We start from the raw sequence: 24143 nt of genomic DNA, 5'->3' as shown, positions 1-24143 counted from the left end.
CTTCATTTCAAAACCATCTCCTTTAACTGCATACCTCTTCTGAGATAAATGCTTTTATTTTACATAACCTTTTTTTCCAGTTTGTATTCTAGAGTTCATTTCCCAAATTAGAACTCTCTCCTTTTCTTCCTTAGGGATTGTGTTTGACAGAAGAATGCTGATTTCTCCAGCCTTGGAGCCCTCATGACAATTGTTTTCCCTCATTTACCTATATTTTCTGTTTATACCTAATTATTTAATCACTTGTTAGATTGGTGAAGAATATCATACTGTTTTTGCTAAGGTAAGAGTGAATTATTGGATTGTTTTCTTGTTTTCTCCCTCAGTTTACAGAGGTGTTAAATCAAAAGCAAAATTTGTATTCATTTATTTTCTAGTAGTTACCAATAAAAAGGAAGGAATTAAGCAATAAAAAAAAAAAGGAAAAACTGAAGTCAAGTGAGGATCAGAACAGTTTTAAGTTCTGAAGATGATAGTTAAACCAGGATTTCTGCCCTTAGAAGCATGGGTACTAATGTTTCTTTTCAGTTACTGACATATTTATTTTTAAGAAGGAAATTCTTGTACATTGAGTGGCTAATAGGTTCTAATTACAGCAAATTATACATTATAATCTTATTATATTTTCACAAAAAGCCCAAATATATTTCTGAGTCACACAGTAAGTACTGATAGATCAAATACATTTGATTCCAGAGTCCATGTTTGTAGCCCTTTTAAAAGACTTTTTTCAAGAGCAAGAACCATAATTATCAATATGATTGTTATTTTATTCTACTTTTTATTTATTTATTTATTTATTTATTTTTAAAGATTTTATTTATTTATTCATGAGAGACAGAGAGAGAGAGAGAAGCAGAGGGAGAAGCAGGCTCCCAAGGAGCAGGGAGCCCGATGAGGGACTCAATCCCAGGACCCTGGGATCATGACCTGAGCCGAAGGCAGACGCCTAACCATCTAAGCCACCCAGGCACCCCTCTATTTTTTATTTTAAAAAGCATCTTAAGAACCAGTATAGAATTGGTTATTTATAAGAAGCCCCCGTGAGGCATGAGGGTTGGGGCTTACTATTTCCATTTTGTAGACATGGAAGTTAAGGGTCATGCCAGAATATCACATTATATAAGTTAATATAAGTTAATATAACTCTGTATAATATACACCCCCAAATAGTAACTGTTTAACCTCCCAAATATGTATTGCTTTGTCAAGCTAGTCCAAGCTTCATTTGTGCTGGTAATGGGGGCTCTGCTTTATATAGTTCTTCAAAGCCTCAGTGTGACTTAGACTCTGACTTCTTCACCATGTGGTTTCCAGATTCATCTTGTGTACCAACTTCCAGAAAGAGAGAGAGAGAGTATTGGAGAATATCTTTTATGGGCCAAGTCTGAAAACAATATTTAACATCTCATTGGAGTCATATTGTACAATGTAGATGGTTGGAAATGTTGTTGTTGTGGATCTATTACTGCTTAACAAACCACCCCAAATCTTAAACAAACCACCCCAAATTTTAATGCCTACAAAGGAGGATTCCTTCTTATCTCTCATTGTTCTAAAAGTTAACCAGACTCAGTTGGATGGTTTTCATGTAGGGCCATTTGTGGTTGTAATTTGATGTTGGCTAGGTCAGTAACCATAAAAAGTCTAGCCAGTGGTCTTCAAATTCAACATAGCCCCCTCACAAAATTGGCAATTGATATTGGCTGTTTACTGGTAACTCAACTGTGGCTGTTGACCAGAACATCCCCAAGTAGCCTTTTCATGTGACATGGGATTCTTACAAGATGATAGCTAAGTTTCTAGAGGAGACATCTAAGAGCAAGTATTCCAAGGAGCAGGAAAAAGGAAACTGCTTGTTCAATATAGAATTATGCTGTAATCGGCACAATGTTGCCTCTGCCATATTTTATTGGCAATATTAGAGAAATATATACCACTTCTTCAACAGGAGAGTTGCAAGATCACAATGAATGAGAGCATGGGCAATGGGAGATACTGTTGCAATCATCTTTAGAAAATGCAGCTTGCCACCGTAATGTTAACTGTGTGCTTAGCAAGAAACAGATTTGTTAGAAATAGCTAACCTATTTCTGCCATATTCAGTTAATAAGATATCCACAAGGACATAAACCCAATAATCTTGATTTCCCAAAATAAATACTGGATAATCAAGATGGAATAAACTTTTATGATTATTTTATTGACTATTAATCTCTTCAAAAAGCCAACGAGTAATAACATTGGGCTAATCATCACTTGCACTGAATTAGCTGCTCCCTCCTTTCTAAACACTGGAACTAGACAGCCATATGGTAGGCAAGTTAATTTAATTTGATCTTTTTAATCATAGAGAGAATTTCTATACCTCCCTATAAAAATTTATTCTGGTTGTGTATTTGCCTTTTCTTCCTGTAAAGCTTTTGTTAGCACAAACATCTATAGACATGGTTCATCATTATAGCTTTACATGAAAAATTCTGCTTCTGCTGATTTTAGAGCAAAATACATGAAGCAATCATTTAACCCCATACAATGAATGGGTCTTAACATTTACTCTATTATCAAGATGTAGCTGGCCCTAAAGAATATTGAAATAAGCTTATTGAAGACTCAGTTACTGCCAAATTAGGAGAAAAAACATTGGAAGTTCAGGTGCCATTCTAAATATGTCTAAATGAGTAACTAACATATGGTGATCTTTTTCTTACAGCCAGACTGTATTTTCCTGGGTGCCAAAGAATGGAAGTCAGGATAGCTATAGTGTATAACTCATTAAATAATTTTTTGCTCACAGTCCTCAAAACTTTGAACTTTGCCAGTTTAGATGTTATAGTAATCACGCTTATTAGTTTTAGTCACATAGTAAACAATCTCCAAAATTACGGTGGCTTAACTCCACAAAGGTTTATTTCTTGCTCATGTAAAGTTTGGTGGAAGCTCTCTTCTGTCTTATTATTTGGACGGACTGGCCCTAACCTTTTTGTAGCACTTATTTCTTAATACATGGCTTCCAACTGACAGCAGGGAAAGGACAATGAAGAAAACATGTCATCTCTAAAGTGCCACAGACCAGATGTGATATGTCTCCAATCACACTCCCATAGGCCAGAACTCAACCACATGGCCCTAAGTCAACTTCAAGGAAGGATCTTAATGTGTGTTGGTCCTAATTTTCTCTGCCACAAAGACCACCATCACTAAAAGATGAATGATCCACCAGAAGACACAGCAATGCTCCCACTGAAGTAGAAAGAGACTGAAACTTTTTGGACTTTTCATGGCATTGGACCAGTAGGAAAAAAAAAAATTACTGGTTGAACTAATCCTGATTATCTTGGGCAAATAAGATTACTACTATACAGCAGAAAGTATTCAGCCAGATACTCAAATATCCTCTAAGGATAACTTTTACCATATCCAGAAGAAGAATAAAGGTGAATTAAATGAAGACTAAAGTAGTCAGTGCAACCAACAAAATGGTATTAGTTTTGCTAGTAACAATAAAACAAGAACAATGACAAACCTAAGAATTTCAATGGCTAACAAAAATAAATGTCATACTCCCATGTTCACTGTATTTAAGTCTGCTGAGGTTAGGCTAATTGGGGCTAAACTCAACTAAGAAGGCTGATCCTTCTGTTCGGGTCTTCTCTTGAGTTTTCTGAAAGAAGGCTGAAAGGGTAGCAAGATAGTCCCCTGGAATATGATCTTCATGTCAGACTACAGATAACCAATCATATTTAAGGCTCCTGCTTACGTCATATCTGCCAACATTCTGCAGGTCAAAGCAAGTCATATGGCCAAGTCCAATATCATAAAAGCAAGGAAATATACTCTGGCTACCCTAGCAGGAGGTACAGGTATATGTCACAAGGTATGAATGAACACTACTATAATAGGTAGGAATGGAAGATTTGGAAACAATACACTTAAGTCATACTATTTGCACGATAATTTATCTTAAGTAATGAAAATTTCAATCTGTTTCTGAAACAAGTCTTCACAGATAAAAGAAATATAGGTTGGAAGTAGAAGAGCATAGTAAATGTGAACCTGTCCAAGACACAAAAAGATTTGATTTCATGGAAGCCAACTACTCTCCTCCAATAATTAGAGCATTCTATCTTGGTCAATTGCAATACTTGGACTCTAGCTCCCTTAGTTACAACAGGAGGAGAGCTTGTACTCACCCAGTCATTTATTTGACAGAGAGAGACACACAGAGAGAGGGAACACAAGCAGGGGAAGTGGGAGAGGGAGAAGCAGGCTTCCCGCTGAGCAGGGAGCCCAGTGTGGGGCTCCATCTCAGGACCCTGGGATCATGACCTGAGCCGAAGGCAGACGCTTAACAACTGAGCCACCCAGGCACCCCAAGTACTCACCCAGTCATGATAAGATAATGAGTAATGCCATTCGTTCAACAAGTTTTGTAACTGCAATCACAAGGCATGCACACAGCCTCTTGATCATACCAGGGGAGGGGTTAGTACTTTCAATTCCATGTATGTTGAGCTAAAATGATGCGACTACAGCCAGGATTCTGACACACCACATTGCTGTTATATCTTTGCCTCTCATCTTGCCATTATTTTCCTAATCAGAAGTCTCTAATAAAACCCCCACAGCTGAAGTTTCAGAGCCTCTTCCTTAAAATCTGAAATTTGTCCCTGCCCGATTTCTGTGTGCTACCTCTAGAATTCCATGGCAGGGGAGGTCCAACTCTGCCTTTGTGAGTTTTCACCAACAGGCTTTCATGTATGCTGTCTATCATTGGCCTTTGTTTGCTTTACTGCCCTCCAGCTCCAATTTCCTGCAGAATTCCTGATACATTTCAGGTTCTGTTAAACATGAAGTGTACTAATGAGATACTTACAAGACAAAGGAAGAGGTAGGGGCACCTGCGTGGCTCAGTCGGTTAAGCCACTCCCTTCAGCTCAGGTCATGATCCTGGAGTCCCGGGATCGAGTCCCGCATCGGGCTCCCTGCTCGGCAGGGAGTCTGCTTCTCCCTCTGACCCTCCCCTTTCTCGTGTTCTCTCTCTCTATCTCATTCTCTCTCTCAAATAAATAAATAAATCTTTAAAAAAAAAAAGACAGAGGAAGAGGTAGAAATCACCTTTTTTTCTTCTGAAAGATGTGGCCGATATTTGGATAGATGTGAGTTTTATTCAGTTTCTGACTGAATTTCTGGACTCTGAAGGTCATGCGTGATTGAGTTACTGTGATGTCTGCTGCAATTTTCTGTAGGTTCCTAACCTTTAGGTGACAACTGCAACTTTCCATCTCCCTGGACTGTAGCTGGACCTTGACTCAGAGCTCATGCAGATTTTCAGTTCTCTATTTTTCCTAATGTGTTGAAGCACGATATTTTCTATATTAAAACTCTTTCTACTTGAAATAGATGGAAGATTTTTTTTTCTGATTAATCTTGAAGGATGCTGTATCACTCCCTTATTGGTTTGCGCTGAACTTCAACTTTTCACTAAATAGTTGTTCCTGTCTTCATGCGTCAGAGTTAAGGGCCCATCTTCTGTTTTGTTTTTTGTTTAATCCCTACTGTGTTTTTCCCTTTTAAATTATTTTTGATACCTGGCATAATTCTCTCATAACCCACCTTCGATCACTGAGGGATGGATGTCAGCTGAGTTCACCATGTGCACATACTATGTTAGTTAGAGCCTAAGGGTCTGACATAGCTTGGCTCCTAAAATGAATTAACTGTATAAATCAATTTAGCCAGAATACTTACATATTCCACTTGGAAGTGCAGATCAGTAAAACAAACACATAAATTCAGAACATATTCGATTATTTAAATCATCCTTTTTTCTCCCAGTTTGTATCAAAATGTTGTGTAATTAAAAAAATTAAATTGTTTTGGAAATAAACTGATTGTATGTGGACCTTTTAGCAGTTATAGATCTATCTGTGGCTCAATACATCCGTTAATACCCATATAATGAGTTATTTGAAACCAAAAAGACTGATGTCAGACATCCATGAGATGAAGGTAGAAAAGATAGGTAAAGGGTCTCCATACAATGGAGGTGCCATTAATATAGCAGAGCAACAGTGAGAGGATCAGGTGACTGTGGTAGGGAAAAAACAAAAACAAAAAAAATCCCAACTAAACAGCGTGAGCTCATATGTGGATCATATAGAAGTAGAACTAGCAATGCAATGTGAATTATGAGGAAGAACCTAAAAGTATGTTCACATACAAAGTGGTTTTAAAAAATCTTCAGATAGGGGGCACCTGGGCGGCTCAGTTGGTTAAGTGACTGCCTTCGGCTCAGATCAGGATCCTGGAGTCCCGGGATCGAGTCCCGCATCGGGCTCCCTGCTCAGCGGGGAGTCTGCTTCTCCCTCTGACCCTCTTCCCCCTCGTGCTCTCTCTCTCTCATTCTCTCTCTCTCAAATAAATAAATAAAATCTTAAAAACACACACACAAAAAAAACCTTTAAAAAAAATCTTCAGATAGAACATTTTACAGGTACTTGAAATAGAGAAAAATGAAATCCTAATTCTGACCTTTTATTTTTTTTTAAGATTTATTTATTTATTTATTTATTTGAGAGACAGAGATAGCAACAGAGGTAGCGAGAAGAGAGCATGAGTGGGGAGGAGAGAGGCAGGCTCCCGCTGAGCAGGGAGCCCGACATGGGGCTCCATCCCAGGACCCTGGGATCATGACCTGAGCCGAAGACAGACGCTTAACTGACTGAGCCACCCAGGCGCCCCATAATTCCCACCTTTGAAAATTCACTCTTACTTATCATAATTTTCTGAAATCCCTATATGACCATTCACCGTTTGCTCTTTTCTTGTCTCCTAAATTGAATTCACTGAACATTTGTTAAGTGCTTACATGGAAATCATCATGTTAGTACCATGAGGAATACGAAGTTGAGTTACACAATGTGTATAAAGTCCTAAAGAGCTTATGATCTAATAAAGAAAGCAAATACACCTGTTGATTTATTAAAAGGTAGATTTTTAAGCGTCTGCTGAAAGAGAAAAGCCAATTATACTGCTCGAGTTTTAATGATACAAAGAGTACTTTTGATTGTGGATATAGGGAAGGGTGAATAGAGATGAACTCTTAATTAAGTAGAATTTAGAATTGAAAATAATAGCATAATAAAGTTTTTGCATAACATTTTAATATCAAGCAATGTATTCCTCATAATCTCATAATAAGTTGAAAATGATTTAAAAGTGACTTAGTAGGGGAAATCATATTTGGTTCATGTTAATGCATATACATTATTCTTTTCAAACTACTGTGGCAATCCATTAATGAACCGTGAAATCATTTAGTAGCTCTCCATCAATATTAAAAAAAAAAAAATAAAGAGAAAAACAAAGATCAAAGTGCATTGCCTGCATTTAGCATAAAAACAAACATGAACTACTTGTTACATTAATGTATATGAATGCATGCCTATGTATCTATGTAATGAATTACTGTGTAAAGTGACCCTTACTGTTAGTTATGTTTGAAACATTTAATCCATATGTACACCATGCTGTATATGTATACGCTTCCATATCTATCTGTATACTATATTATAATCTCTTGATACACTGAGATCAATATATAAATCCTAAGTTCTGGGTAATACAGAATACTCCCAGTAAGAATTCTCATTGCTTTGTAGTTTGTGTTGCTTGCGCACCAGCACTCTGGGCTAACATTATCTATTATTTAGGAGCTTTACCACTTGTTATTTCAGGTGCTTAAATTTGAGTAAATGCTTTTGAGTGAGCCATTCTATCTTAAGAGCTGCCTTTAGCTACTCTTCCTTCCTCTTCTGCTTTAAGTTTTTTCCTGTTGTTGTTGATGATGATGATGTTTATCTATCAGTGAGATGGATAAAATGGAAAACATGAGAAGGAGCAAGACTGAATACTCAGACTGGATAAGTGAAAACTAGCATAGATTTTGAAATTCTTGGTCCCAGGCTGATTGTTTTTCTCTCCTGCTGTCACAATTTACTTGACTCACTTATAACTTTTGTCATCATCATAAAACATAGGGCTTGATTAGGAAAACAGTATTTGTACTGACAATATGAAAAGAGGAGAGACATTTCCACTTGCAAAATGTGCCCCATGTTTTCAAAACATGTTCAGGGCAGATTTTACTTAGCACTTGACCTAGCAGTTTTCAAAGAGTTCCAATAATTTTGCATTAGGTAATCTTTGCAATAGTTGATCTTGATAACAGAAACCTATTTGAACCCAAGTTCTCCCAGAACACACGTACATTGTCATTGGGTCATCCTTCAGAGTGTCCCATATGAATTTTCTCAAGAGTAGAGATAAAGGCAGAGAAAGCCTAGGAGAGTTCTGAATTGAAGCTGGATACTCTATATCTAATTCAAAGGCAAAGGCCTTATCATCAGGGCAGATCTTAGGTCAGAGACTTTTATAATCAAATAGGACAAATTTGGGCTCAAATACTGAGCCTGCGGCTTGGTCTCTTCCTTACGCAGGTTTCTTATATATTCACAATGACAGCGTATATTTATATTTACACTTGTTTTCTAGGAAAACCTCTAATAAGCTTTATTCTTCTTGGAGATTTTTTCAAAATTTCATTTTTAAGTAATCTCTACACCCAATGTAGGGCTTGACCTCAAAACCCCAAGATCATGAGTTGTGTGCTCTACCAACTGAGCCAGCCAGACACCTCACTTCCTAGAGATTTTAAAATAAAAATTATCTATTCAAAAGTAGAATAGGATAGCAAAATATGTAATCTGTTAGTATATGTTTTTGTGAGATGGTAATATTCAAATGTTTTTATTGACCTAAGAGGAAAACCATGTGCAATGGCATTTGAAAATACTATCTATTGAAATGCTATTTATTAATTAGAAATCTAACAATGAAAAACAAAAGAAATCTAACAATGACAATGATTATATTTAGATCTATTTGTTATTATTATTACTATTATTGTTATTATTTCAAATAAGCAATTACTTGAAAATTTCCTTTCAACTTCAATGACTCCATGATAGGACCATAAATATATCTAGAAGTAGTTTAGAGTTGGTCTTAATATACTGTCTAGTAGTCTGTTTGAAAAACAACAAAAACATTAATAATGATTGTGAAAGTATTAATAATAAAACTGTAAATCTCAAATACATATTAAATTATGTATATGAACTTCTAATTCTTGTTTTTTTTTATTGTTAAGAAAAAGGTAATCTATAGTAGAAAGAATTTGTGAGTCTGGAGACTAGCTTTTAAGCTTCATCTGAACTGACTTTAGAGTTTCGGCCTTACTTTATTCATCCATGTAATTTTGAAGAACTCAAACTTAATGGTCTTCAATATTTTACTAAACATGATTACTTTTAGGAGATGCAAAATGTGTTTATGAGTCATTCAACTTCATTCTTCCTTTTGTATTGGAATCATAATCCAGGAGATGGTATGAAAATTTATGGTATTCTTGGATCTTAATATAGACACTTTAATGGAGTGAATGTATTATATTTATATGATCCTTATTCCCACTCTTTTCTTTAAGAACAAATGGCAGAAGTATTTTGCTCTTTTAAGAACTACATAGATTCATTTTTGGGTAGCACACATTTTTTTAAATTGTGGTAAAATACATATAATATTTACTATCTTACCCATTTACTGTATTATTCAATAGTGTTAAGTAGATTTATATATTTGTGCAACCAATCTCCAGAACTTTTTCATCTTGCAACACTGGAACTCTATACCCATTAAATAAGAACTCTTAATTGTCTCTCCTCTCAAACCCTGGCACCACCACTCTACTTTCTGTTTGATTAGACTTTGACTACTATAAATAACTCGTATAAGTGGAATCATATAATATTGGTCCCTTTATAACCAACTTATTTCAGTTAAAATAATGTCTTTGAGTTACATCCAGCTTGTAGCATGTGTTAGAATCTCCTTCCACTTAAAAGGCTGAACAATATTACATTGTATGTATATACCATTGTGTTTATCCTTTATCTGTTGATGGACACGTGTGTATCTTCCACGTTTTGATTCTTATAAATAATGCTACTATGAGCATGTTGTGCATATTTCCATTTGGGCCGCTGCTTTCATTTCTTCTCGGCATATGCTGGATCATATGGTAGCTACATTTTAATACTAGAGGAATTGCCACTTTCCACAGTGACTGTGGAAACCTAGGACACCACTTAAAATTGAATTATCCTATTTCACTCGTCTTCTAACCTTGCCAATTAGATTATGATCTGCATGGTTCAGGTGGGGTTTAGTTATGAAACTCTGTGACTATTACAATTATACTGACTTAAATAAGCACAAAAAACAATGGGTAAATACTAATTAATCTATCCACTCAGTAATAGTTATTGAGTATTTTCTGTGTGCTAGAAATCTTTTTAGAGGCTAAGGGTGTAGGAGTGAGGCAATCACAAATCTTTGTTTTCCTTTAGTGTGGGAGACAAATATTAGACAAATAAGTATATGATATACTGTCAAGTAAATTACACGGAAATAAATACATTAAGGAAGCTGAGAATGAATAAGGATGAAATTATGATGAGATGGGCAGGCATTCTCTTTGGATAGGTGACATTTGAGCAGAGTCCCTATAAAATCTATTAACTGAAAGGGTCACAAGTCTCTAGAGATGGGATTAGGAATGGATATATAAGTGGTTTATCCTTTTCTGCCAATGTGTTTGTTTTTATAGAGCTACTTTCTGCTGTGTACATGAAGGAGTTCATTCTAAATACTGTTCAAGTCTTAAAATTGGATTAGCAATAAAATCCTTATAAAATTTGGATTTTATATTCTTCCTCTCATTTTCTTTTTTTTTAAAGATTTTATTTATTTATTTGAGAGAGAGAGAATGAGAGATAGAGAGCACGAGAGGGAAGAGGGTCAGAGGGAGAAGCAGACTCCCTGCTGAGCAGGGAGCCCGATGTGGGACTCGATCCCCGGACTCCAGGATCATGACCTGAGCCGAAGGCAGTCGCTTAACCAACTGAGCCACCCAGGCGCCCTCCTCTCATTTTCTGTTAGGTTGGACATATAGTGGATCAGTAACGATTTGCTCTGAAAAATACCAACAATTCCATATATCTGTGATAACATTGGACAACTTATTCAATTTCTTCATTTCTTTTCTGCAGTGTAACTAAACTTATTACCAGCTTTAGCTATTAAATAATCAACTTTAATATAACTTGCAAATATTTACTATTCCAAAGGTATTATGAAAATGAATTGGCCTTCAGCTACTAAATATTTGTTATATTTAACACAGCTATTAAATACTTATATTTAATACTGCTTTTTTTCCTTATAGGATCTTTCTCTCTCTCTCTCTCTATATATATATATATATGATCTTCTATACATGATCTTCTGTATATACATATATATATATTAGCATATATTACTACTGTTAGTTTACTAGAGCTGCCATAACAAAATACTGCAGATTAGGTGGTTAACGCAGCAGAAATCTACTTGCTTGCAAATATGGAGGCTGCAAGTCCAAGATGAAGTTATCAGCAGGCTTAGTTTCTTATGAGCCCTCTCCTGTTTGTTTGTAGATGGCAGCTTGCTGTGTCCTCACATTGTCATTTCTCTGTGTCTTCATCGCTGGTGTCTCTGTGTGTCCAAGTTTCCTCTTCCCGCAAGATTGGATTAGAGTCCACCCTAATAGCTTCACTTTAATTTCATCATCTCTTTTAAAGGCCCTATCTCCAAAAACAATCACATTTTAAGATATTAGGGGTTAGGGCTTCAAAATACGAATTTGGGAACACACAATTCAATCCCCCCCACACACACGCACATATTTGCATAGCATAATGCCCTATGGCCCTATTATGAATAACTCCTTGTTCTCAAAATTACTTATTTTAACCAAGATGAAAATTTGTGAAATATTTGACTCACTTGTTCTAAAAACAATAGGTGAAAAAAGCATAATCCTTGGACAGAAAAAAAGGAAGTGAATTTGTGTATTAATTATTCCTCTCTGAAATAGCTCTTAAAATGTTTATAGGTTAATTAATTATTATATTTTTAACACAAACTCTCAATATATACTACACAGCAATCTAAAAATAAAACAACATTTGCAAGGCAAAGATAAAGGTTAAACTGAAAAAAAATGAACAATTTTAGTGAAACTATGTATCTTTCTAATAAGAAAACAAAATCCAGTGTACCTCTATAGGACAACACTGAAATGTTAAAAGGGACTTTGTAGTGCTAAAATACAACCTGTAATATTGTTGGTTAAAATTGTATTAGTTCCATCAATTTATGCTTTGTGGTTTTACATATGGCTGGTTATGATTACTTACGTGTGGGTCATAAAAACCCAGTGTGTTTTCCAAGCAGTCAAATTGCCTGTCAGCTGCTAAAGGGGCAGAATTAATGAGAAACTTACTTTATAATCTAAAGAATAGCAGCTGGGGTCTGTTTTAACAAGTCCCGGGAAACATACATGGAGGGGAATTCTTTGTGGCTAGACTTATATCCTGCCCTGTCTCTAAAAAGTTCTACTCATTGAGTTGAACAATCAGATAGACAAAACTCAAGGACATAGCAATAGCTTTACACATCACTGATTACTAGTAGAAGAGTAGAGGATAATTTGCCGCTTATTTTCCCCTGTGGCAAAGTATGCCATGCTTTCACCAAAGTCCATGTCCTTTTCCTCTTGGTATATAGCTGGAACACATTTATCAGCCTTCTTTGCATTTAGATGTGACTGTGTGAATTAATTCCTGCCAATGGGCTACAGGAACAAGGGATATGTGCTATTTCCAGGCCTGGACTATCTCCCATGAAAGTATTTTTCCCCTTATTTCACCCACTGGATCAACAGAGAATACCAAGATGACCTAGAAGAGGGCAGAACAATAAGACAGAAGGAGCCTGATCTTGTCATTATTATATAGACCACCTGCCAATCACTGGTACTTCTTAGGTAAGTTAGAACAAAATTCTATTGTGTTAAGTATCATATACTTTCAGATTCACTGTTAACCACAGTTAGCCTATTCAGAATAATATACCTACTCATTATGAGAATTAGCTTATTAGGAAAGCCACCTAATAATCTAACACAGTGCTAAGGATGAGCAAAAGAATCTGTTGAGAGGGAATGAAAAAATGTAATAAAAGTTTCCAAGTCTTTTCATTCATTTGAAAGGAAGAAAACTTTACTGTCATTTAACATACGACTTATTGGTAATATGTAGGTTTCTTTTAAAGATTTTATTTATTTATTTTGAGAGAGAGAGAAAGACAGAGATAGCATAAGCAAGGAGAAGAGGGAGAATCAGGCTCCCCGCCGAGCGGGGAGCCCAATGTGGGGCTCGATCCCAGGACTCTGGGATCATGACCTGAGCTGAAGGTAGAGGTTTAACTGACTGAGCCACCCAGGTGCCCCAGTAATATGTAGTTCTTAAATACATTACATATTTTGTTTGGGATGAAAGTCAAAAGAATTTTGATGGTAAACATGATTAAAAAGTTTTAGACATCTCTGATCAAAGATCCAGCTCTAGGTGTAAAGTATAGGAAAAATCCACTGGTGAAAATTTGAAGAACGGAGCATTTTAACAATGTTATGCTAGCTCAAGGAGCCTGAAAAAGGACATCCCGTGGACTTCATTTATCAAAATCACCTAGTTTATATTAGCACCTTAACACAAGGGACCATAACTGTTCTTTCTCCTTCTCAGGAATGGCCTTGTAACTTGCCATGACTAATAAAATGTAATGGACATGTCATTGTTTGAGTTCTGATCCTGGCCTCATGGTGTCTTGCATTTTCTACTCTGTCCTTTTGGAACACTGTTGCCAGAAACACAAGTCTTGCCTAGGCTTTTTGAGGATGAGAGACATGTGGAGAAAAGGATCCAGTCTTCCTAGACACTTCAGCCATCCCAGTGGAGGCCCTAGATGAGCAAGATATTCAAGCTGAGCAGAGCCCAAATCGTGGACCCACAAAATCATAAGCATATAAAAAATCAATGTTTTAAGTCAAGAACTTTGGGATGATTTGTTACATTGCAAAGGATAATTGATACAAATGTTATTATAGAAGGCAAGTATTCCATAGGTAAAAGATGGAGTGGAGTAAGCTTAAAGTTGATTTTAGTTAAAATTAATATTTTTAAAGAGCTAATTATAAAAATCATATGTTAACAAACAATTGAAATAAATATGATATCTCTTATAATTCCCAAACAAGCTATGTCTAAGTGCATACGAAGAATGCGATCCTTTGATCATTTGAGTTACTGATCTCACCTAAATTTATACTCCTTAGGTAGAGAACTATACGTCTTCACTCTTCCCATAGCATCACTGTAGTTGAAGCAAACTTCCAAGCTCTGTGACTTTGGACTTGGTCATGTTATTAATTTTGGTCAGTGGGATGTTAGCAGAACTGAGGTGAACAAATGCTTAAAATGTGTTTGTATGGTTGGCCTTGTCTTCTTATGTTTCTGTCACTGTCATGAGAAAAATATTCCCCGTTTCCAGACTGAGTCCTAAAAGGAGACATATGGAGAGGATCTGTTCTAGTCTACCCACCTATCAACATCTTGAAGCCGACCTGCCCAGGTTGGCACCATCCTAGATCACTTGCAACCCATGAACATAATAATAAATGTAAGCCACTGTATTTGGGTATATTTGTTATTCAATATTAACGGTGATGGTAGCTGCTAAAAGAAAGTCTAAAAGACACATCTATATTCAAAAATGAATGTAGGTGCAAAAAAAAAAAACCACTATAAAATTCTGAAAAATAGAGAAAAACATCCATGTACTTTGTACATGAGTGTTCTGTGCTTACTTTGTTATATAACAACTCTACTGATTGCTAAAGAATCTGGTCTAGAAAATACTCATAAGAAATAAGTTAGTTGATCAACTACGATAATAACTCTTGACAGAGAAAACTTTTAAATTCATTTTAAAAAGCATTTCTAATGTAAAGATATAGTCTTTCATTTCTTTTCTAATGCAATCAGTAGATATGATAATCTATTTATTCACAGATACAATATGTATTTAAATTACAGATTTCTTTCAGTTCAAATTTCAGTTTTCGATTGATGTTAAACTCATTGATGGTAGTGATCTTCTGTATATCTCTATATAATTAAAAAGTACATTCTCTATTATCCTGTGATTAATTTTTTGTAAATTAATGATTTTTAAATTGTCATCTGTGAACTGATGTCATGGAGATCACCATGGATGATACCAGACCCCCATCCCAGATTACTGAATCAAGACCTCTGGGGTTGTGTGTTGGCATCTGCATATTTATCAAGTTTTCCAAGTAATTTTTAGGCACAGTAAAGTTTCAGAGCCACTGACCTAAATATTTCTTAATGATTCACTTGACACACTTTGCCTTTTTATCCCAAACATTTTCTCTTCCTATTCTTATACAATACATGTATTTGGCATAGCAATACTTCCAAATCCATTCTCCACTTTAATATTGGCCCCAGCCCTATAAAATGGATATCTGTGTATGTGTTCCTATTACCAAATACCAATATCTATGTAGGGAGACTGACTCACAGAATTATGATTATTTGATGATTTCACTTATTCATTTTTACACTTTTATTTAATCAATATTATATAAAGTAAAATACCTTTATTTTACTGTTTTAAATATAAAATTTTATTGAAATAATTGTGGATTCACATGCAGTTGTAAAAAGATATATAGAATAGAGATCCCATGAACCCTTTACCCAATGGCAAGATATAAAACTACGGTGCAATATTACAATCAAGATCTCGGCATTGATGCAATCCATAGATTTTAATTAGATTTTCCCAGTTTCACATGTACTCATGAATGTCTGTATGTGCAGGGGTGAGGGATGTGACAGTGTATATTTAAATCTATACAACTTTATCACATGTATAGTTCTATGCATCCACCAACACAGTCAAAATAATGGACCAATTCAATCGTCACAAGAATCTCTCATGCTGCTTTTTTTATGAGCAGAACTTCCTCCTTCCAACCCTGCCCATTCCCTAAGCCTTGGCAAACAGTAATCTGTTCTAAATTTCCAAAATACTGTCATTTCAAAATGTTATATAAATGGAACCATACAGTATAATTGCCTTACGGGAATAGCTGTTTTCACTCGGCATAATTCTCTGTCGTGTATATCAACAATCATTCCTCTTTATTTTTGAGTAGTATTCCATGGTGTTTAGGTGCCATAGTTTAACTATGCATCATTTGAAAGATATATGGACTGTTTATACTTCTTGGCTATCACACACACACACAAGCTGTTATGAATATTAACATACAGGTTTTTGTGTGAATGTGTGATTTTGGGGGGGATTGTTTTGTTTTTGTTTTTGTTTAAATTCCGTTAGCCAACAGACAGTGTAATACTAGTTTCTGGTGCACAATATAGTAATTCAACACTTCCATACAACACCCAGTGCTCATCCCAACAAGTGCACTCCCTAATCCCAATCATCCATTTAATCCATCCCCCCACCCACCTCCCTTCTGGTAACCATCAGTTCTCTATAGTTAAGGTCTGTTTCTTGGTTTGCTTTTCTCTCTCCCTCTTTTTCCCTTTGGTCATTTATTTTGCTTCTTAAATTCTACATATGAATGAAATCATATGGTATTTGCCTTTCTTTGACTGACTTATTTCACTTGGCAGAATACTCTCTAGCTTCAACCATGTGGTTGCAAATGTCAAGATTTCATTCTTTCTTATGGCTGAATAATATTCCATTGTATACATATACCACATCTTCTTGGACACTTGGGCTGTTTCCATAATTTAGCTATTGTAGATGATGCTGCTATAAATATCAGTGTGCATGTATCCCTTTGAGTTAGTATTTTTGTATCCTTTGAGTAAATACCTAGGAGTGCAATTGTTGGATCATAGGGTAAGCCTATTTTTAATTTTTCGAGGAACCTCTATATGCTTTTCCAAAGTGGCTGCACCAGTTTGCATTCCCACCAACAGTGTCCAAGGGTCCCTTTTTCTCCACATCCTCTCCAAATCTGTTGTTTCTTGTGTTTTTGATTTTAGACATTCTGACAGGTGTAAGATGATATTTTATTAGAGTTTTGATTTTCATTTCCCTGATGGTGAGTGATGTTGAGCATCTTTTCATGTGTCTGTTGGCTGTCTGTATGTCTTTGGAAAAATCTCTATTCATGTCTTCAGCCCATCTTTAAATTGGATTATTCATTTGTGTGTATGTGTGTGTGAATGTGTTTTTATTTCTGTGGGATCAATGCACAGGAGTACAATAATTGGGTCATATGATGATTCAATATTTAGCTTTTTAAGAAACTGCCAAGTTATTTTCCAAAGTGGCAGTACCATTTTACAATATTGACAGTGATGTATGAATGATCCAGTTTCTCTCCATCCGCACTAGCATTTGGTATTACCTCTGTTTTTCCTTTTGGTCATTCTAGTGGGCATTTAATGATATTTCATTATTGTTTTGATTTGTATTGTCCTGATGACTTGAGATGTTAAACACTTTTTCATGTGCTTTATTTACCATGTTCTTCAGTGAAGTAGCTATCCATGTCTTTTGCCCATGTTATAATTGCATTGTTTGCTTTTTGCTGAGTTTTGAGAGTTCTTTGCATACTGTAGATAATATTTCTTTGTTATATACACAGTTTACAAATATTTTCTTAGATGTTCTCTAAGTTAATACTTAAGAGGCAAAATACAATTATTGAATTTTAATTTTAAAAATAAAATTAGTGGTGCACTTGGCTGGCTCAGTCGGTGAAGGGTCTAACTCTTGATTTCAGCTCAGGTCATGATTTCAGGGTCATGAGACTAAGCCTCACGTTTGGCTCTATGCTGGGCATACAGCCTGCTTAAGATTCTTTCTCTCCATTTCCCTCTGCCCCTCTATTTCCCACTTGCACACATGTGCTCTCTCTTTTTCTAAAAAAATTAAAATTAAAATAAAAAAATAAAAATAAAATTAGTTAAGGGGGTAGGAGGATGGGTTGAATGGGAGATGGGAATTAATGAGTGTACTTGTCATGACAAACACTGGGTGATGTATGGAAGTGTTGAATCACTATGTTGTACACCTGAAACTAATATAATACTATATGTTAACTAACTGGAATTAAAATAAAAACTTAAAAAATAATAAACAAAATTAGTTATGTAATAAAGAAAAAGAGTGAAGATAGAGAAAGAAACAGAAAGGATTAAAAAAGACACAGAGTACCAGAAATATAAAAATAAAATTTTCTTTTGCATCTTAGTGGCCTCCTAGGATTTTGCCTCTAGAATCCTGAAGTTAATATTTTTATAAGTGTCAGAGGAAGATGAAGTCAATATTATCTACATGAAATTGAGGAGAATTAGACAAGTCAGATACATTCCTTCATCTGTTTCTTTCACATTGTTCATTACAACACTTAATGACAGTTAAGGATGCATTAAATATCCAGAGTCAGGTATAATCAGAGAACTTTGAGTTTGATATGTTATTCATGAATAAAACACAGAATTTGGGGGGAAATTTTTTGTTTATTTTTTAAAAATCTTTACATAAGTCAAAAGAACTTGTAGAAAATTGAAAAGTTTCATTCTTAGTTACTATCTTTCCATTTTTCTAAACACTATTTAATTGGCAAATGTTCTGAAAATGTGTGTGTGTGTGTGTGTGTGTGTGTGTGTATTTTATCATCAAAATGTTTTATAATGCTCCAGGGTTTTTTCTGAAAATATTATTAAATTTATGATTACTTTTATAATCAGTGCTATCTAAGAACCAAGAAAATTCCGTGAATTTTTTCATACTTTATAAGATGCTCCAATACTTCTCTATTTATTTTTGTATATTGGACATATCACTAGTTTGAAATGACTGTAATGCAGCTAAGATAAGAAGTATATTAACGTTTTCTTTGGTCCTCTGCGCCTAAGTTTTAGAAAACAAAAAGAAGCATAAAATATATTAAACATTTCATGAATGCACATGTGCTACTAAACAAAATAAGGGATTTTGTTAGATGATAAAAATAACGTATTAAGAAAGGTGAAATGAATGAATACTATCTCAGAAGTCAATAGATTTATTGTAATTACAAGCAAGGGCTTTGTAGAGGGCAAAACAAAACAAAACAGGTATGAATCCCAGCTTTGTTACTTTGAGCAGTCTTCTTAATCTCCCTATGTCTCAGTTTCTTATCTATAAAATCATATAATCCGTGTACAATAAATGGGAGACTATATTACTATAGGTAATAATATGGCTTAAGAAAGGGAAGTCAGAAGTGTCTTTTATTAGAAGGAGAATGTGAGCTGGGACTTGAGAGATGGTTAAGATAAAGATGAAATAAAGTGGCCATGGAAGTCTTTTATAGAAAGTGGGAAGTAGGCTGTACCCTAAAACAAATGGATAAGAAGTGGAAAAGGAGGAGAACCAGTGAAGGTATTTTAGACAGTGGAAGCCCCAAAGTCAAGTTGCAAAGAAAGATTGACAGTTAGGGACAGAAGATGGAGGCCTCCTAATGCCAGACAGTGGGGTTTTGATGCACTGGGTAGTGATGGGGTTCAGGGCATGATACCCCAAAACAAGCACCACAGCATATTGAATATTTTAAGCTAAATGAATGATTTTGACAAAATGGCAGAAACAGGAAGGTCACTCTGACTTTCCCTCTCCCTCCCCTTCTTCCCTGACAGAGGTTATAAAACCCTCATGTGAGAAGTGCCCTCCCTTTATTCCAGGAAAGGAGGATCCTTATCTGAAGACAAAGGGATGCCAAGAAGAATCTGAATGAACAAACAGGCATTGCTAATTTTCCGCAGCTCACTACACCTGCTCATACTCTTTGCCCTATTATATTTCTCCAACACTGTCCACTGTTCATCAAACCTGGCATTAAAAGTATTCAGGTTTAACAGTTTCTTTAGATCTTGATATCCTTATGAAGGCTTCCATGTTATGAAAAATTATATTAAGTAGTTCTTTATGCTTTTTTTGTATTAATACTGTCTCTATCATTTTAATTTTCTGACCTTGCCAGGGACCCTAAGAGGGTTGAGGGAAACTTTTTCCTCCCCTACAGTAATGGATAAGTTCCCTCTAAAAGTTTCTGAATGTCGTGGTAGAAAGATAAATGCAATATTTTGGCAGTAGTGCCAATAATGGACTGAGAAAGGAGCCCATTTTTAAAAAATCATCAGAAAATCAGACGACATATGCTTAAATTCCAAGTCAAGGAAAACAAAAACAGAAACAAAAACTTATCCCCTAGCAGAGGGAAAGTTCCTGCTAAGTACCTCAATGATCTTAAATATCCAAAAACAGCATCAATGAGCTCAAAAAGTTGACTGCTTGATTAAATGTATTTTGTCTCTCAATATTCAGCACTTTATTTACTTAACAGAGTCCAGGTCTTAAATAAATAGCAAAGGTAGTTCTACAGGATAAGCTATATTTACAGAAAATAGGCTTTTCTTAAAGGAAGAGAAGTTTGGAGTCAGGTCAGACTACAAGGACATACCATTACAGTGTAAGAATTTCAACAGAAAATGGAAAGGAAAATCCTCTGAAATATATTTATCAGCAAATGACCTGATCAGTTATGATCCATCACTGGCAGATCATGGCTTGGTAAATCAGTATATCCCAGGAAGCAAGTTAAAATGGATTTGAGATTATTGACACTTTTTATTAAAGTTCCCTCATAACTCAGGGAAAGAAAATATAATGCCCAAAATGTTGCACCTTTTAAAACTTCATAGGTTATCTATTTAAAACAGAAAACTTTCTTATTTTAGGATCCTTTATAAACAGCTTAAGCCACTAAGGTTTAAAAGCAGAGCTGACAATTTTAGACTTTTTGGGGTTGTATGCCATTTTTAGAGCACTGGATGCTTCCTATCAGGGACTTGATCAGTCCAAGGCAGCTTACTTAGTCTCCTCAGCTACCAGACAGAATGATGTAACATGCCATCTCAAGACAAGAGGGAGTCAATGAGATTAGCAGCCCCAGGCACACTAAAAATGTTTAGGGGGTTCCTACTTTAATATTGGGGAAGTAGACATTTGTTTTTACAGAGTCACCATCTTGGAAGACTTTGCTTGTTAGGTAGAGCACTTTGAAAATGATCCCTGCTTTGGGAGAAATACCTGCTGGAGTCAGATTTCCTAATTTGCAAAACTTGGTTGACCACAGTTCTTTGAATGACCTTAAATGTGAATCTTGAATACATTGTTTTCAGTTATACTAATTGGTTTTACATACTTAAGTGGTATATGCAAACTTATGTAAATCAAATTTGTGTTGTTGTTTTTTTAAATGTAAAGCCCTATAAATATACGTGCCCTAGATTCCTTGAAAGAGATAGTGTTTCAAGATTCTTTATTTTAGAGTTTTCCTTTAGTTTTCCAATACTACTGGGAAAGAATCTCCTTTGATACTTTAAGTAACCCTGTAAAAATAATTCTAAGCCCTCCAACTAACTTTCATAAGAGGCACATTCAGTTTTTCTTTTCTCAATTTTAGGATAGAACCTGATGCTCTGCTTTTATTAATTGACTTTGATAGCGTCTCTTGCTAGATTTCCAGCAGACAGGATTAACATATCAGAAAGTTCAACTAAGATCATGAAATGTAAAGATACTAATATTTCCCTATTATTAGGGACCCCCAGGGTTCTTTTTATCTCTTTGCATAGAGTCCATCAACCTTTATTTGTATTACAGTCTATTAAGCAAAATCTCTTCAAGTAATTAAGACAAATAAGCTCAATAAAAATGTACAAGGAAGTATTTTACTAGGCTAATCCTGATTTAAGCCTACTATTTGAAAAGTGTTTTATGTAAATTATGGGAAAACTTTTTTAAACAAATGTTTTACATTTATATGATATATGTCCCACCGAGCACAGTGTAAATTTTTTAGTTTATCATTCTTTGTATTCAGAACTCAAAAGTGGTCACCTGAATCTTGATTGTAATTGGGAATTAGTTTATCACTTTATCTATAACTGGAGACATTTATCATGTTCTGATTACAGCAGAAAAATGTGTAAAACATACATACACACACAAAATGTGGAATGACCTATGGGAATATACTATATAATTAGTTTTAATGTGAAAATACATAAATTAAAAATAACATACGGAATAGATTCAAAAATAATAAATAAAATAATAAATCTCATTCACTGGGAATAAAGACGTACGTGAAGCTGACGGCAATCTCTTCTGGTCTTACTGAAAGCTTTTATCTCTTTCTGTTATGTCCTTGTTGGCATTTGAGTGGATATTTTCTAGTATCAGGACTTCACATCAACTGCAATGAATTTTGATTTTCTTTTTCTACAATTAATAATATTTTTCATATTGTTACATCTCCATCATCTGTATTTGGATACTTCTATCATGAAATTTCCCTGAAATTAACCACATTTCCCTAATACAGGATTAAAATAATGTCCCTTTCAACCATCATTATTAATGGTGCCATGTCTTATTGTTTTTCTTTACTTCATTAAGAACTTATACAATATTTGGAAATAAGCAAAAAGAGGGTGGTACAAACTTTTAATGTTATACTGGTTTATTATTTTACAAGCACACCTAAGAGTTGTTTAATTCTCCTAGTGAGCGTATTTGTGTTTGGTTTTGCTCTTTGACTGGAGTTATATGTTATTTGTAGATTTCTATCCAGTAGAAAATATAATTCCAAAAGTTGTGGTTTTAATTAGTGCCTTACAGGATATTAATCAGTTTTATATATAATTTAACAATTTTATTTTAATATCCATATTTAAAAATATATATTTTTCTGATGGTTATAGAAACCTCAATCCTCAAAGTATTTTTCATATTACTTTTTTTATTAATTAATGAGTTTGATAAAATAGCTGACATGTCCATTCTATATTTGCAGGAGAGTCATGTTTTTAATCTTTGAAACTATACCTTGACAATCCAGTGTTCTATTTCCTTCTACACTGTGAATACCTCATTCATATGAGAATGAATTCTCCTTTAAAAAAATGAAATATTCTAGATAAGCCTAAATCTAAATAAAGCCTAAATCCTTCCCTCCCCCACCCCCCCCGACTCTGCTCTAAACCTACCTTATGCCGCTATACCAGATCACTTCCCAAATGTAACTACTGTTACTAGTTTGGTGTTTATCCACTGTAACATTTTTCATGCATTTACACATATCCATATGTGCCTATGTTAACTTAAACAGTGGTAAACTATGTGAAACAGACTGCTCTATATGTCATGAAGAACTTTCCATTTTACTCCTCATTCTTAACTGCTACATAGTGTTCTATGATAAGAAAATGCCATAACTTGTATAAGCATTCATCTTTTAAAAGACATTTAGGCTTCTTCCAATTTTTCATTATAAACAATGCTAGAATGATCTCTCTTGTAAATATTTCCCTGTTTTCATATTTATGAACATATATCTAGGGTAAAGATCAAGAATTGGAATTGCTCAATCATGCAGGTAAATAAGAAAATATATATTTTAATTGCCTTCTAAAGGAGCTCTAGTTTCTACTCTCATAAACAGTTAACCTCATTGGTAAATACTGAAAACAAATATAATATTTTGCCATCTTTCGAGGTTTAAATTCTAAAGTCATCAAGAAAGAGGAAAATAGTGTATAGAAGAAAATTTATCTCTAAAAATACATTGGTTTCTCTATATACAATACCATAGAAATTTTTATCAGTGTTTCTAAGTTATCTTTAAGTATTGTTTACCTGTTCTTAGGTTTTTTTTTTTTTTTTAACAATTTATTTATTTATTTGACAGAGAGAGAGACCACAAGCAGGGGGAGTAGCAGGCAGAGGGAGAGGGAGAAGCAGACTCCCCACCGAGCAGGGAGCCACCCTCCCCACCATGTGCGGCTGGATCCCAGGATCCTGAGATCATGGATCATGACCTGAGCTGAAGGCAGACACTTAACCAACTGAGCCACCCAGGCACCTCCTGTCTTTAGTTCTTAATGAGAAATCAAGGACAGCACATTTTTTTTATTTATTTTTTCTTTCTTTCTTCCAATAAGTCTGTCAGA

This window comes from Eumetopias jubatus, unplaced genomic scaffold (assembly GCF_037043125.1).
Source record: "Eumetopias jubatus isolate StellerSeaLion01/CBP00866 unplaced genomic scaffold, mEumJub1_p1.0 scaffold_4, whole genome shotgun sequence".
Classification (NCBI taxonomy): Eukaryota; Metazoa; Chordata; class Mammalia; order Carnivora; family Otariidae; genus Eumetopias; species Eumetopias jubatus.
This window is presented reverse-complemented; position numbering follows the sequence as displayed.